This window comes from Balaenoptera physalus (genome assembly GCF_965194825.1).
Source record: "Balaenoptera physalus genome assembly, chromosome: 19".
NCBI lineage: Eukaryota > Metazoa > Chordata > Mammalia > Artiodactyla > Balaenopteridae > Balaenoptera > Balaenoptera physalus.
In genome coordinates this window covers 65,302,527-65,319,244 of record NC_138900.1, presented here as the reverse complement: position 1 = coordinate 65,319,244, position 16,718 = coordinate 65,302,527, and the positions used below count along the sequence as shown (strand labels likewise).

General features: G+C 50.9%; 1 long non-coding RNA gene across 1 annotated transcript in view; it reads left to right on the top strand.

Moving 5' to 3' along the window:
• The window catches only part of LOC309648969, a 169,158-nt gene that overhangs the window by 19,840 nt on the left and 132,600 nt on the right, over positions 1 to 16,718 (top strand). The window lies entirely within an intron of this gene.

The window sequence follows — 16,718 nt, the reverse complement described above, 5'->3', positions numbered from 1 at the left end:
TAGTGAAACACAATTAAAACTTGTTTGCCAAGGTAAGAAACTCATGTTTGTGTTTTTATAGAATATCATCTATCTTTCTTTTATAAAGACATGTCTTGTTTCTTCTGTGGAGAATGTACCTTTTAAAGCTAACTGAAATATTTTTGTCTCCATGCTCAATTTCTCCTAAAAGATTCAGAAAGAAATCAAGGGCACTTTTTCCCATAAATAACAGGCAGCCGCTGATTTCTCTCGAGCGCTCGTTTGGAGTGTGTTTGTCAGAAGAGGGCGAGCATTTTCACGCTGCACGAGAAGGGCTTTCCTCTCTCTCTGCTTCTCTGCTGCAGATTCTGAAGTAACTGCCGGTGCAGAGAAGCCCATCCTTCCTCATTCAAGTCTCTTTTCATTCCCTCCGCCTGGTTTTTGCTTTCACTGATAACTATTAAAGGGAAAGTTCAATTCACAAAAACGGTCATTCTAAAAGCAAACTTTTGATCAGCAAAGTCATTCTGAAAACTTAACTTTCATGTAAATGCCACTCAAGAAACAGTTCATCTATTTGTATATTTATGCACATTAAATGTCCAAAGTGGGTACCAGTTTCTTGCAGCAGATCATACCCGCCGAAATATATGTTTTTAGCTTTATGGCAGATGACAACATAGCACAAACCAAAATGAGTGAAGAGAGTTCACCAGTAGCTCAAGCATAATAACTAATTTTTATTTTATTTTTTTTTTGTGATAACTAATTTTAAAGGATTGGTGAATACCTCCTCATGCGGGGTCTTATGAATAAACATCCCCTACTTTGGCAGTGGGGGAATCGGTTCATTAAGTAACAGTGTTAACGGGGAACAGTAAACAACAAGCAGCTCGCCTTTGTCGCATCATTCAAGATGGGTGACAAACGTGGGAGAGCACTTTCACTCCCCCACGGAACAGCAGTCATTTCAAGCGACCCCCAGAGTGGACTGAAGCAGGTTGCCTGGCCAAAAGGACGGCTGCCGCAATAACTGGGGGCGGATTCACTGTCCCAGCCACACGCCGGAGCCCAGCAGACTGTTTCCCCAGAGACCAGGGAGGGACGGGCCGGCTCTCCAGGTCCCCATCCCGCTGAACGGCCGGCTGGTTGCAACTCTGCAGATAACTGCCCCCGCACCACGTTGTCTGAAGCCAGCACATTCGATGAAGAGGGAGAGATTCCGGGGACCATTCTGATGTGTCCACTTGAGGGCTTTCAAAAAAAAAATCCACATCAGGCAGAAAATGTGTCTTGTGGCTGACAATTTTGATGTCTTTGATTTGGATTTCTGGTGTCATAGATGCAATCTGAAATATTTCTGCATTGTGCCAGGAAACGCTGACAGTTATGTGAATGCCCTGCTCCGTTAGTTCACAAGCCAACCTTCCCGCAGGCTGCTGAGAAGTGGGACTTCGCTGAAGCGGTGAGCGGAGACGCTCAGCCTGCCCCTGCCCCAGCCCGGCACAGGCAAAGCCGAGCTGGATGGGGCTGTGCCCCCCACACACCGCCACCTGCCACACACAGGCGGGAGGGGACAGCCCAGGTTACACCCGGGTCCTGGCACCGTTATTAACGGCACACTTTCACTCTCAAAGGTGTCCCGACTGGGGTCATCAGTTAAATAGTTACTCTACATATAAATACATGTGTGAATATACATTCCCTTACGCAGTATGTGTGGGTGGCTATATCCATGAGTGTGTTCATAATCTTAGGCAAATGAAACAAACCCTGGGACCCCTTCACACACACACACACACACACACTCTCTCTCTCTCTCTCTCTCTCTCTCTGAAGTTAGAGCCAATTGAATTCCATCCACAGTATGCCTGTGTTCTTACCAGGAGTTGCACAGCCCGAGTTCTGTTGTCAATGGGAACTTCCTGCACATCGATTGGGGTGTGTGTGTGCGCGTGTGTGTGTGGCAGAAGAGCCTTGGGAAGAGGGAGGTGGCACGGTGGAGCGACACAGACAAACTAGGGGAGCAGAGGAGACAGAGAGGGGGACAAAGTAGCAACAACAGAGAAATCCACACCCTGTAGAATTTGAAAACACCAAGAGCGCTTCATTTGCAGCAAAGGGGCGGCGGGAATTATCTCTGCATAGCCTTTTGGGCAAGGCTTCTGACAACTGCAGCCTAGGTTCGGCCTGCATGTCCCAAAGGCAGGGCGCAGAGGGCAAGCAGGAGGCGGCCTGAGTAATAAGAGCCATGCATTCTTGGAGTTCAGACCCACACAGGGCAGCCGAGAGGGAGGGAAATAACTTACTAAGTCCTAAAGTATGGAATGAGGGTCTGGTTTGGGGGCGGGTGGAAGAGAACCTCTGGTTCGGTCCAGAGACATTTTTTCCCTGCCATCTGGTGGGGGGTGGGAGGTGGGGGGATGGAGACAGCCTCAGCGTCTGGGGGCCGCCGGCCGGGAACGCAGGGGCTGGGGAACGCAGGGTGGAGCCCTCGGCTGGCTGGCGGTGTCTGAGTCACTGCAACCAGGTACCATCCTCAGCCAGCTGTGGGTGGCCTGGGGGGAGGGGTCTGCACACCAGGATTCCCAGGCCACCCAGGGAGAGACTTGTGCCTAAAGCAAAGCCATCTTTGTGTTCTTAATGGACGTGAGGCTGTAGGGATCACGTGTAAGGTCGGGATCTGATCAGATTCCCAGCGTAGGGCAGGTACCGGCCACCAAGGCCACCACCAAGCTCCCACTCCCCCGCGGGGGCACCAGCTGGAAGGCAGCTGTGGGCAGCGGTGGGACTCAGCCAGCGGTGCTGTCAGCCCTGGGAACTCAGTCCTTACAGATGGAAGTGCGCGGTGTAAAGGGCTTTGAGCTGTCAGCAGCCCCTTCCGGGGCTCATCAAAACCAAATTGTCCCGGCAGGCAGGCTTGGTAATGACCCCTCCCACCCAAAATTCTGTTGCTCAAAATTGGCTCACAGTTGTCCCCCAAGACTCCCACACGCAGCCTCCGAGAGAGAGGAGGGAGGCTCAGTTCCTGGGATACTCCTCAGCCGTGACCCGTCCCCCCTGGACACCCCCTTGAGGACCGAGGCCCACAGGCCACCCGTCATCTTGGTGCTGGGGCTGGCGGCGTCAGCCTGAATCCAGCCTCTGGCTTTGAGAGTGTGTCATAGGGTCGGGAAATGAGAGTGACTCACAAAAGCGCGTTAAACAAGGGAGAAAAGGAAAGAGCCGGCAAGTTTCTATTTACATTTTAAGATATGGGTTAGACCCTCACCCACCAGCGGGAGCAGCTGCTCTCGGGAGTGGGAGCGTCCCCGGTGGAAATCGGCTCAGCGTCCCCAGCGCCGGACCTCATGCCTGCCGGGTGACCCAGCACCCCCAGCTCTAGGGGCACACACCACGGGGAGACGAACCCCATTCCTGCAGCCCCGAATTGGAAACCACCCACGGCCCCTGAGCAGGGGCAAGGGCACCCGAGCGCTGGTGGACGTGTGCAGCAGGGCATCACGCAGCCCTGGAGACGGACCAGCGCCAGGCAGCAGACTGGTCTCACCTTGTGGCGACAGTGTGCGCCGCGTGCATCCACATAGGGCTCCACGCGGGTGGAAATGCCCCAGGACGCCAGGGGCCAGGGCAGCAGCTGCCTGTGGAGAAGTGGCGGTCCAGCCGGGGAAGGGCCTCTGGGATGCTGGTACCCGTTTTCCTTCTTGATGAGGGTGGGGATCACACAGGTGTGTTCACTGCCCCTAATACCTTGAGCTCTGCACGTGTGCCTGACACTTTTCTGTGTGTGTTTCACAAAGAATAAAAAAGTCTATAAAAATTATCTGAAAACATATTCACCCACAAATGGTATTAGGAAAAGCAGTGGGCTCTCTGTGGAGGACCGAGGCCGGCCTGCATCACACTTGCTGGGTAGCCATGGCAACCGGCCTGCCTCTCTGCTTCTTTCTCTGAAAAATAAGGGGTACAAAAAGTGTTCACCTTTGAGAGAGCATGAAGCCCTCGGAATCCCCATGGATGCTCACCCAGCAAAATGCAAGACGTTTTGCATGCAAATTCTGGGGGCTTCCGACCCTCCTGAAGCCCACACTTCAGGCTAAGGAGCTCTGCACGAGGCAGCTGTGGGGTGCCAAGGTGACGAAGCAGGTTCTGGAGCCCGAAGGACCCGGGGCTGAATCGGGGCCCCACAGCTTTCTGGCTGTGGGGTCTTGGATGAGTGACTTGATGTTCAGGTCTCAGTTTCCTCATCTATAAAATGGGGATAATAAAGCTCACAGAGAGAATGGGAGGATTTGTAGAGATAAGGCTCCCCCGCGCTTAGCCCCGAGCCAGTCCCGCAGTAAGAATGCCATAAATGTCAGCGGCTGTTACGAGGTGGCCTGGAAGCCTCCTATCGGCTCTGACATTCCAGGATCTATTATCTACTAAGAATTCCACCCTGATCTCAGGACTGGGTAACACGAGTCCGCGTGTGTCCTCCCTGTCAAGGTCAGATTTCCGCTGCAGAGACGTGGTTTTGGCTCTCTCCATCTCTGGAAACCGAAGTCAGCTCACAAATGAGATGTCACATGTGTCCAGCAACAGCGTCACGGGCCTCCTGCGTGCAGAGAAGTTTCCAGAAGGACATCCGCTCCAGCCCAGAAACTGCTGGACAGCCCCGCGTGGTCTCGGGGCTGCCTAACTCTGGTTTTATAGCAATCAACCTTGGGCCAGAAGACGGTGTGGGGCCTCCCTGGGAGCCTGCTTGCTGCAGTTGGGAAATGCATGCCGCATGCCTGGGATTCCCATGGGGCCGGGAAGGATGCTCTACCCCGGGCGGCCCTGGCTTTTCCTCCACCTGGCTTATCTCCTTTCATGCCAATAAAAAAGAAATATTTGCAGCAATAATAAAATAGGCCCAAGGATTAACTATGTTCCTCCCTTCAATGTTAGGAAAACGTTTGCCTGGCAGAAAAGCAACCCAGGGATTAAGGAGCTCCTGGCTGGAGACGTGGGGCTGAGAGGAGAGAGAAGGATGCTTCTGGGAGAGGCTGGACATCCAGCAGGCCAGCCTTTGGTGGGCCAGTGGCTCTGCTAGTCAGACCCAGGCCTGAGTCCATCCTCAAGAGCTACCGCCTGTGTCCGCAGCCCCACCGTTTGGGGGTGGGCTGGATCACGTCTATTCCAATCATCCCACTGTTGAAGGGGACCACCAAAACTTCTGCAGGTTTTATCATAAGTATCATCTACACTGGACGTTGGTGGCATCAAGAACAATAGCCAGTCTTAGGTGAGGGCTCTCTATGAGTTGCACAGAACCCTCACACACCTTCTAAGTGAGGGTCCGTTTGTGCCCATTTTACAGAAGAGAAAACTGAGGCTTAAGGAAACTGTGTCTTTCCCACAGTCCCCTTGTGAATCCTGGAGCTGGGATTGAACTCAGCAGTACCTACAGCCCTCCCCGCTCTTACACGACATTACCCGTGATACAGATGTGGGACCATTTTCTTCATCCCCACTTGACAAAAGGGGCTCATAAACTGATTACGACATTCATTCAAACAAAATGTGGATCCCAGTCTAACCACAAGCAAACACCAGGCAAATCCCAACAGAGGGACCTTCTACAAAATACCCGACCAATATTCCTCAAAATTGTCAAGGTCACCAAAAACATGGAGAGTTCAAGAAACTGTCCCAGCCAAGAGGAGTCTAAGGAGATGTGATGATTACCATGTGGGACCCTGGATGGGCTCCTGGAGCAGAAAGAGGACATCACATGAAAACGAAGAAAGTCTGAATAAAGTATGGACTTTAGTTAATAATAATGTAGTAATAACCTATCAATAGTGGTTCATTAATTGTAGTAAATATGGTAAACTAACATAAGATGTTAACGATAGGGTAAACTGGGTGTGGGGTATATAGGAACTCTGTACTCTTTGTAATTTTTCTGTAAATCTAAAACTGTTCTAAAAAGTAGTCTATTAAAAGGAATTAGATGGCTGGCTGGAAGGGTGGATGCATGGATGGATGGATGGATGGATGGATGGATAGATGGATGGATGGATGGATGGGAAGAGGGATAGATAGATGGATGGAAGGAGGGAAGAGAGGAAGGAAGGTGACAAAGCAAGAATCACAGAATGTTGACAATTACAGACTCTCAGTGAGGAATGTGTGGGTATGCACTATGGATAACTTTTCTGTATGTTTGTGATTTTTTATAGTACGGTGTTGAGAGAATGAAAAAGATCAGAGGCTAAGGCATATATGTCAGCTTCCCCTTTTGGTTTCTTTATTCCTTTGCCCTCTGCACTACTCTGCTAATGGTGGGGGTAGGGTGTCCCTGGAGTTGAGCAGCGTGGTCCCCTTTTACTTCCAAAGCGGATCCAAATTCCGACAGGGCAGGCATCAAACGCTACGGATGCCAGGGTAAACTGGGGACTAAACAATGGCGACTAGGGGCCCTAGTTCATCGCCCTTCTGTCCACACCACCCACAGAGCCAGGGTACTCAGATGGGATCCTGGGATATTGGCGAGCATGAGCTGTGAGCTAGGCCCCTCCTCCTCCTCCACGCAAGCAGAATCTCACACCCAGGACTAAAGAACCTGTTGGCACTTTGCAAAAGCAGAACAAAGAGGACAGTGCATCTGGTGACAGGCGGACGGCACCAGCACCGAAGGAAGAATCTAGAACCGGACATGTTGCTGCTACTGGGCGGCCCCGCCTCCGCCTGATTGAGGATGGGATGCACAAACAACCCAAATGCTTCCAATCTGGTCCTTGAGGAGAAAGGATATTTGTGGTCACGGAGAAATTTGCCACCCAGCGCTGGTGCTTTGGTGTCATGTTTCTGCGGTCCCAAGTTATTTATCCAAAATTGGTCTCTGCTAGGAAACAAAAAGAAAAAAATTCCATATTATAAAATGAGATTTGAAGTGATCTTCCATCCCAGGGTTGATATTTGGGGACATGAAAAGAAAAGACAACAATCGAAAGAAAAAAAGAAACTACTAGATTGAAGGAGTCCTTTTCCCTCGCCCTTTAAAGGCGTTTCTGTTTCTTGACGTTAGGCACTGGGCTTCCTTTCATGAGCGAGATTGGTCTTCCTGCCGTAGCTCAGAAGGTCTGCATTCTGCTCTACCACGGATGCTGGGGCACCTTCTCAAAGGGCTCAGGGCTAGGGTGCCCCAGTGGTGGACCCCAATTCAGATCATCGTAAACGTACCACGGACGCCCTATAAGATGACAGAGCTCCCAAGACTCGTCTTCCCTACCCTCCTGCCTCCTCTTTGAGGAAAGATGTTCTCTCAGCCAGCCTTCTGGGCCATCCCTGGATAACCTTGCCGACCCCGCCGTGGCAGGCTGCTCACTGAAAGTGCAGCGCATGGGGATCTGGCCGAGCTCCCCTGCCCGCACGTGCCCCAGGCTGTCCATCTGCAGAATGGGCGGCTGGCCCGCCATCTCAGACTTGGGGAGCTGCAGCCCTTTGGGAGTTGATCAGCCCCAGTCCCAAAGCACCGGCTCCCACCCCCTCCCAACACGGCTCCTCTGGCGGTGTCACACTGGGGTCCAGTCCCAGCCCTGCTGTGTGATTGGTTAGGTTGCTTGAATTTTGCTAAGCCTCAACAGCTTCGTGAACAAAATGGCAACGTGAGAATACCCGGCCCTGGGATCTCATGGGGAGTGGTGAGCCAACCCTTGCAAAGTGCTTACGTGGTGCTGGACCAGAACGAATGCCCAGCTGCCCCGTGATTGTTGGGCAGACGCAGTTCTGGAGGGTCTCACCTCCCTCCCCGGAGCCTGCCTGCAGCTATTAGATGAAAGAGCTGAGAATCTGGGCTCCTCAGCTTTTTCGAGGATTGGTGATGGAGCGTGGCTGGAGGCTGAGCCCACTTGGAAATGCCTTGGTTAGCCCACGCCTTCGCCATCCTTGCCACATTTTGGGGGTCAGGTGGGGACACTGCTTGTCCTAATTAGGCCCTTCCCAGGCTCACCCCATTCCAACCTGTCATCTGACGTGACATACACAAAGTGATGTTGATAATCATCCCTTTCAATAAACTCACTTTGCCTTTCAATGTGCTCACAAGGCCACAGGCCAGAGGATAGGTCAATACGCCACCTCACCTTTCCCCAGGATGTCAAGTGAGCTGTGTGTCTTTGTTAGCCAGTATTACAGTGTGGTCAGCTTTTCTTATTGTTTCCTTTGATGATGGGCTTTCCGGGAAAAGGAGGGAGATTTTGAGCTCACTAGGGAAGGAGTGGAGCTGGCCACAGTGGGTGCTCCAGCTCCCCAGAGCCCTGGGTTGTAGGTTGATAATCAGCTGGCAAGGACGAAGCAATTCAGTGTGGATGTGGGATCCTCTCGGGAAGGGTCCATGAGCGTAGAAAGAGTGTGGTCCCCAGTCCCTGACCAGCCCCACACACCCTTAGAAAGAGCTCTGCTTGCCTGGGAAGAGGTCTCTCCACCCACCACCCCCACTGCTGACCCTCTGCTTTGGGGAGCCTGGGACCTGCAGGCAGAGCCAAAGGCCTGAGATATCAGAGGCCAGAGGCAACTATCGGTTGGGATTCCTAAAACTAATCAACCCTGATGCCATCTGTTGCTTCACCCATCCATTCACTCATTCATTCAAACAGTTATTCATTCATTCAACAGTCATCCATGGTATTTCCTCTGGGTCAGGCTTTGTTCTGAAATAATTGGTGCTAAAATACTTCTGTACCCTCAAAGCCTAGACCAAGCAGTGCTTAGCACCTGGTAGGAATACACTTTGGAGGAACAGATCGATGGGTGGATGGCTGGATGGATTGATGAATAGATGGGTGAGTGGCTGGGTGGATGGATGGACAGGAGGGTGGATGGATGGATGGACGGATGGATGGATGGACAAGTCAATGGATGGATGGATGGATGGGTGCCTGGCTGGCTGGATGGCTGGATGGATGAATAGATGGGTGAGTGGGTGGGTGGATGGATGGACAGGAGGATGGGTGGGTGGATGGATGGTTGGATGGACAAGTCAATGGATGGATGGATGGGTGGATGGATGGATGGATGGATGGATGGATGGATGGATGGATGGATGGATGGATGGGTGGCTGGATGGACAAGTCAATGGATGGATGGATGGGTGGGTGCCTGGATGGCTGGATGGATGAATAGATGAGTGAGTGGGTGGGTGGATGGATGGATGGATGGATGGATGGATGGATGGATGGATGGATGGATGGATGGATGGATGAACAGATGGGTGAGTGGGTGGGTGGATGGATGGATAGGAGTATGGATGGATGGATGGATGGATGGATGAATAGATGGGTGAGTGGCTGGGTGGATGGATGGGTAGGTGGGCTGGATGACCTTCACCCTCCAGGAAGGTAATCTCTGCTGTCTTCACATAAAATCCAAACAATTCCTGTCTTTCTCACATTTTCTTTCTGGAAAGAAGTAGACAGACCACCCAGAGGCACAGACCCAGCCTCTCCTTCCTACAACCTCTTATTTTCAACATTGACTGGGCATCTACCCTGTGTGTTCAGCATGGTTCTAGGTCCCCAGGGTCAGGGTCAGTCCCTCAGCTGCCTCGTGAGGCCAGTGTCTGCTCTGGCCAGGCTCTGAGGTGCCATGCCAATAAGAACAGGGGAGGGGGAGACAGAAGGCAATGTGCAATTGTGCAATAGGCTCTCACCACTTGGGATTCGGAGGGAGGAGGGATGTGGGGCTGGAGGACCCAGGGGAGGCTTTAAGGGGGACAGAGCCAGGCAGGCAGTGGGTGGTGGGTTGGGGAATCCTGGGCTATGAAGGAAGAGGGTGAGAGGGACCACCTTCAGCAAGGTCCGCAGCTGAGCCAGCCTCAGACTCAACCAGCCCCTGGGATCAGGTCCACTTCCTTCTCCCCTTCCCCTCCCCCCAACTAGCAACACCCACCACTTGCAGCCTCACAACAGCTGCAATAGCTAAATAGACTTGACCCCGACCATGTGTAGGGCACGGAGCTGGGAGTTCTGCCTACATTATCGTGCTTGATTCTCCTGAGGGAGAACCGCAGGGAGGATTGTGGGTGATGCCCTCATTTTGTGGGTGAATGACTAAAGTCAGGACAGTCGAACAGTTGGTCCATCCTCACTCGGTTGGACCCAGACGGTGGCCTACAGAATCAGTGCTCTCGACCAGGGAATGGGGGCGCTGCTGTGTCCAGTGGGTGGAGGCCCGGGGCGCTGCCCACACCCTACAACGCACAGCACGGCCACACCTCGAAGAGTGACCCCGCCCCAGGTGTGCACAGTGCCTGCGCAGAGAGACCCTGCCCTAGCGGGTCTCAAGCTCCCAGAAATTAGCTAAACCCCAAAGTTTGTCAGAGATGGAATTCTCTGTCAGGATCTCTAAAAGAAAACCAAGATCTCTTCTCTTTTTTTCCCAGTTGCAGCCTCAGAAAACACTCTCCAGTCTCACACACATGACTCCTTGCAAAGCTGGAGTGGACGCTTGGGAGTGATTGTGATCCAGACAGGAAAACAACTTAATTCCCCAGAAAGGACCCCTATTTTATGACTATTTAGTATCTGCACACGATTGCAAATCCCTTCTTACTGCTGCTCAGTGCTGGGGCAGCGATTTCCTTTTTTTTCTTTTTTTTTTCCTTTTTCCCCTCCCTGCTGCCCTCAGATTGAAGCTGGGTGAACTCTGGCGTGGGTTGTAAGAACGTCTTTATAAAGGGTTGCACGAGATTTCTTACTATATCGGAGTTCCTGAGGATGATGTATCACGTTACTAATTCCCTTAATTGCATGTCTGGGCTAAAAACAGACTTTCTTAGTTTTCCTAAGAAGTTACATTCTTAATGACATTAAAACACTGTGGTAAATGAATCAAAATGTTAACTGATGTACTTAAATCATGAATCAGTATATAGAGTGTTTACCTAAACTTGTTTACCCTTCTTGGTCACTCATTTAGTAGGTTTTGCCAAAACTGAGAGAGGAATAGTGGTGTCAGATTCAGTATCTGGAAATGACTCAAGAATTTTTGTTTTCTTTCGATTTTGAGCCCCGGACTGAGTGGATGCTGCAATCATGTAGTAATCAAAGAATTAGAGCAAAAGGCTGCAGGCTGATTCATTTCCCCGGATTTTTGCAGAGGATGCAGAGAGCAGTGAAGCTGTAGGGAGAGATGACATTTTCCTCCAAGGATGAAAAACTTGACCTTGCATTGTTTGGTTCTTTCCAATTCAATTTGTTAAAAGCTAAAGGCAAAGATAGGGAGATGTGTGATTTATAACAAGAGACAAGAGTTAAGGAGTACCTACTAGATGCCAGATGGTCTTCTAAACACGCTGTATGTTTTAGCTCACAGAACCCTCCCCTTAAACCCAGGGAGTAGGAATCAGCATCCTTCCCAGATGAGGAAGCTGAGGCCCAGAAAAGCGGAGTAACTTCTCCAAGATGACACAGCCAGCAGAGGGAAAGGGATTTGAATCCCAGCAGGCTGATGCCAACACCTCTGAATTATTACGCTTCCTGCCTGAGACTCTAGCTATGAAAGTTCCCAAAGGGAACAAGCTCTCCGGGCATAGAAATCATCCATAGCTGAGACCCATCTGTACAAATCTCTATCGCTTGTAAACCCCTCTCCACTAGATACATTATCACGTTGACTCCATGATGTTTTTCCTCTCTGTGGGTTCAAAATGCTACTTTGGTTTGTCTGTCTCAGTTTCTGTCTTTCTCTCTCTCGCCACCCCTCTCTCTCAGCCACACTTTATTAGTAGATAATTTATTTTTCAAGTAGATAATGCATTATCAAAACCATCAGACACTTCAGATCTGTGCATCTGACTCTATGTGAATTTTATCTACAAAAAGAAAACCCATAAACAAATACTCAACTCCAGCTAATGATACATATGACAAAAATTTTAGGAGGAAGTGCACTGATACCTGCTGTTTACTTTGAAATGCATCAAAAAAATAATAATAAGAGGGAATGATGGACAGACATGTGGATGGATGGATGCATGGATGCATGGGTGGATGGGTGGGTGGATGGGTGCATGGGTGGGTGGATGGATGGGTGGGTGGATGGTTGGATGGGTGGATGGATGGATGGATGGATGGATGGATGGATGGATGGATGGATGGATGGGTGGGTGGATGGATGGGTGGGTGGATGGATGGGTGGGTGGATGGATGGATGGGTGGGTGGATGGATGGGTGGGTGGATGGATGGGTGGGTGGATGGTTGGATGGGTGGATGGATGGATGGGTGGATGGATGGGTGGGTGGATGGATGGGTGGGTGGATGGTTGGGTGGATAGTTGGGTGGATGGATGGATGGATGGGTGGGTGGATGGTTGGATGGGTGGGTGGATGGATGGATGGGTGGGTGGATGGATGGGTGGGTGGATGGTTGGATGGGTGGATGGATGGATGGATGGGTGGGTGGATGGATGGATGGATGGGTGGTGGATGGTTGGATGGGTGGATGGATGGATGGATGTGTGGATGGATGGATGGATGGGTGGATGGATAGATGGATGGGTGGATGGATGGATGGGTGGATGGATGGGTGGGTGGATGGATGGGTGGGTGGATGGATGGGTGGGTGGATGGTTGGGTGGATAGTTGGGTGGATGGATGGATGGATGGGTGGGTGGATGGTTGGATGGGTGGATGGATGGATGGATGGGTGGATGGATGGATGGGTGGATGGATGGATGGATGGGTGGGTGGATGGATGGATGGATGGGTGGGTGGATGGATGGATGGGTGGCTGGATGGATGGATGGATGGATAGATGGATGCATGGGTGGATGGATGGATGGATGGGTGGCTGGATGGATGCCTGGATGGATGCATGGGTGGATGGATGGATGGATGGGTGGGTGGCTGGATGGATGGGTGGCTGGATGGATGGAAGACAAAGCAAGCAGAGCAACATGTAAATTACAGAGCTGAGATCGTAGGTACATGGATGTTCACTCTTCAGTTCTTCAACCTTTCTGAATGTTTGTAAATTTTCATTTAAAATATTGAAAAAAAAAAACAGAGAATGCAGATACTTGATAGAAATTCAAACGTCACAAGTTAAAATTGAGTCCTCTTCCATCTCATCCTGACCTTTAATTTAGCCTCCCAATTTCCCTGACAACAGAAATCCCTGTCACCTGTGTTTCTGGCGTGTCCTCCCAGGGATTATTTATGCCTGTATCTGCACATAGTGCTTTCTTTTCAGTGGTGATGATGATGATGATGGTGATGGTGGTGATGTAATAATAATAATAAGTAATGATTATACAGCTCCTTCTATGTGCCAAGCGCTGTCCTAAATGTTTAACATATATTGATTCATGAAATCTCTTCAACAGCCCTACGGCATAGGTGCTATTATTATCCCCATTTTATAGATGAGGAAGGTGAGGCCCAGGGGTTTAAATAACTTGCTCAACGTCACTAACTCATCAGGGGAGTAGATGGTGTATATTCTCGTCCACGGCTCAAAGTTTCTCAGCCATGTGTCACTGTGATGTGTCACAGAGTTCCATCTGAGGGCTTCAGATCTGCCTCTTTAAAGTCTGCGTCGCTTTCCATGGCATGGATATACCATCATGTATTCCACCCATCCCTATGAACCAGCATCTAGTTTGTCTCCAAACTTTTGCCACTGCAAAGAGTGCTGCAATAAATAAATAAACCCGTGCGTACTATAACTGTGGGACAAATTCCCAAAGTGGAATTGCAGAGTCCAAGAGAAAATGCATTTTTAATTTTGATAGTAATTGTCATACGTCTTTCTGAAAGGGTTGTACTGAATCCTGCTCCGGAGGCGACCCACGGCACAGCGCTGCTGCTGTGTGAATGGCACTCCTTAGGGCTGTGCTGGGTACAGCACGCGTGGTCACATGTAGCAGCCCCGGAATACTGGTAAACCAGCGTAACTATGGTTGGAATTCATATTGCTTTCAATAGAGATGGAATAGAGCATTATTTTATAGACTTAAATTCACTTCTACTGCCTTTCCTTTGAATAGACCTTTTTTTCCTTCCGAATTGTGGACTTAAGAGGTTGACACAAGGTTTATTCCTCCCTCCCAGTGTTCTCATTGGAGGTAGATTGGAAAATAACCTTTGCTAAAAAAAAAAAAAAAAAAAGAAAATAACCTTTGCTGAAAAAAAGCATTTATTACTGCCCTGAGGGAAGGAAAAAAGAAAACCATAGAAGGCGGGAGGGAGAGCCTGATGGAGAAAGAAGAAGCAAGTTGAGTGGTGGAAGCCGGCCCATTCTCGGGCCAGATCACCCACTTGAATCTCATTACGGTCAAACCCTGTTGCAACATTTTCCAAAAGACTGAGAAAGGAAAAATGCTGGAAGTGGGGGAGGGACATACATTGGGAGCGTGTGCCTGAGCACGTGCGTGTGTGTGTACACGTACTCCATGTGTAACCTAGACTCAGACTTCCAAAGTCCAAGGGAAGAAAAGAATAAGGAAGAAAGGAAGAAAATAAAACGCAAACATTATGTCCAGAAGGCAACCTACGGGGAGACATTGCAAGGGGGTCTTGTAATAATTGTGAGCGTCTTTGCAGAGGGGTCCTTAGCATCTAGAACATGCGGGTCCAGTGCACATGTGTGTTCTCAGAGAAGAAATGTGGTTCTCCTGTGCCCTCTGAGTAATTTACTGGTATTTATAAGAAGAGCACAGCTTAGCTGTCTTTTTCTGATCTAACTCGTGTGGAACGTAGCTCGGAAGGGCAGAACCATATGATTTCTTGCGAAATCGGTCCCTCGTCCTCCCTGGCTTGGAAGCCTTGCGGTTCCTGGGGACACTCGGGCAGCTCCTGAACCCACCTCATCAGGGAGGGATGGTCCCCAGTTCTGGGAGAGGAAAGGCCAGCCTCATTTTCTTGTTTTTTGGTTTTGTTTTTTAATTGTGATGAAATTGCAAACTTACATCCTGAGACGAAAATTAAATGGAGGGAAGTCTGCCATCGTGGGCGGTCTTCCTCGGGCGTTGGGAGGGAGGGGTCAGACGGTGTGGGGAGACCACGTTTAGCAACACTTCCAATAGGGTAATGACAGCAGGAATGATGACTGTCCCACTCGGGAAGGGGAAATCTCAAAGGCCTATACGGGACAAAAATAAACAAGCGTGCAAGGCCGGCCGAGGGGGCCTGGGTCCGTTCTGAACTTGAAAAACATCAAAGGGAAGCCAGTTATCAGGCCATCCAGGCTCCAGGCTCCGCTGCGTCCTGCCCAGAGCTTTTATCAGCCTTGACCGAGCACAGAGGACGCTGGCTAGCACGGCTGCAGGAGCACACGCTTGACTGCCGAGTCGGGAGAGAAGGATGAGTTCAGGCTGCGGCAGATGAAACTGAACAGGGATACCTGGAGCCTCCCGCACTTAGGCCCCCCCAGCGCTGGACACGCAAGGGGGCTCTTAGCAGAAAGTCCACCGGAGCCGGGGGCAATCCACACCCGCCTGGGCACACGGTGAATGTCTCTGGTCCCCAGCGCCCCTGTGCATAGAAAGGGGGTGTCATGAGGACAAAATGCAGCCAACATTCGGCCAGTAAATACATTTTGAGTTTCTGCCATGTGCCCGGCACAGTTCTGGGCACTGGGGAATAGAGTGGTGATGAAATCAGACTTTTACAGACTCTTGAAAACATCCAATTAATAAAAACTTCTGAAGAAATCGGATTAAAACCATCCTGGTTTGGAGATGTTCTGTACCATGACAGTGGTGATGGATACACAAAGCTACATTTGTGATAAACGTGCACAGAAACACACACACACACGCACGCACGCACACACGACCACAGTAAACTGGAGAAACCTGAGTCAAATGGGTGGATCGCGTCAACACGAACACCCTGGTTATAACATTGTACTATAATTTTGCAAAATGTTACCGCTGGGAGAAACTGGACAAAGACTGTATTGGGTCTTTCGGGACTATGTTTCTATTTCACAGGGATCTCAGTATGGATTTTAATTGAAACAAAACAAAGCCCTGGCCTCCTGGAGCTCGTGTTCTGGTGGGAACTTCCACGCTGGACGCTGAGACATGAGAGGGCATATGCGGAGCCCCAGCCTCCCGTTAGGCATGAGTAATGGGTGATCAGTAACAGCCATGATTAGGGACGTAGGCTCTGTCAGGGGCCTGCCCAGCTGGAAATCAACGGCCACTCAAACTGGGTTTTAAATGGAAGAGGTTTTAATAGAGGCAGCGTTCGCAGGTGTGGACAAGCCCTGTGGAACTGCACAAGGGCAGGCAGCAGTGGGAGACGCAGGGGGAGGGGACGGAGGGGCGCCAGGGAGCAAGGCAGGGTGTCGGCACGGAGAGGACCCCCGCGGGAGCTGCGGCCTTAGGGAGGAGGATGCAGTGAGCCAGGTGGCCCAGCAGGAGGGGGCAGAGAACACCTAGCTTCCCTCCCCGCGCTCTCTTCTCCCCTGAGCCCCTACTGGAGGCGGCGGGCGGGGGTGGGATGGTGGAGTCCACGCAGGTCAGCCGCCGGGCCAGGGAGAGGGCAGAGAAGGCGGGTGTGAGTCTCGCGGGCAAGCAGAGGACAGAAGAAAAATCATCCACCAGGGCGAACTCAGTTAGGACACAGCCGACTGGCATGAACGTCCGCCTTCTTTACCCCTCGCCCCATCACCTCCTGGGGCACCTCTGAACTCTGAAGGCGAGCACGCTGCATGGAGGGAAGGCAAGGCTTTGGGAAGCTCCCAGCCAGGGCTGGGGTCTCCAGCTGCGAGGTGGAGGA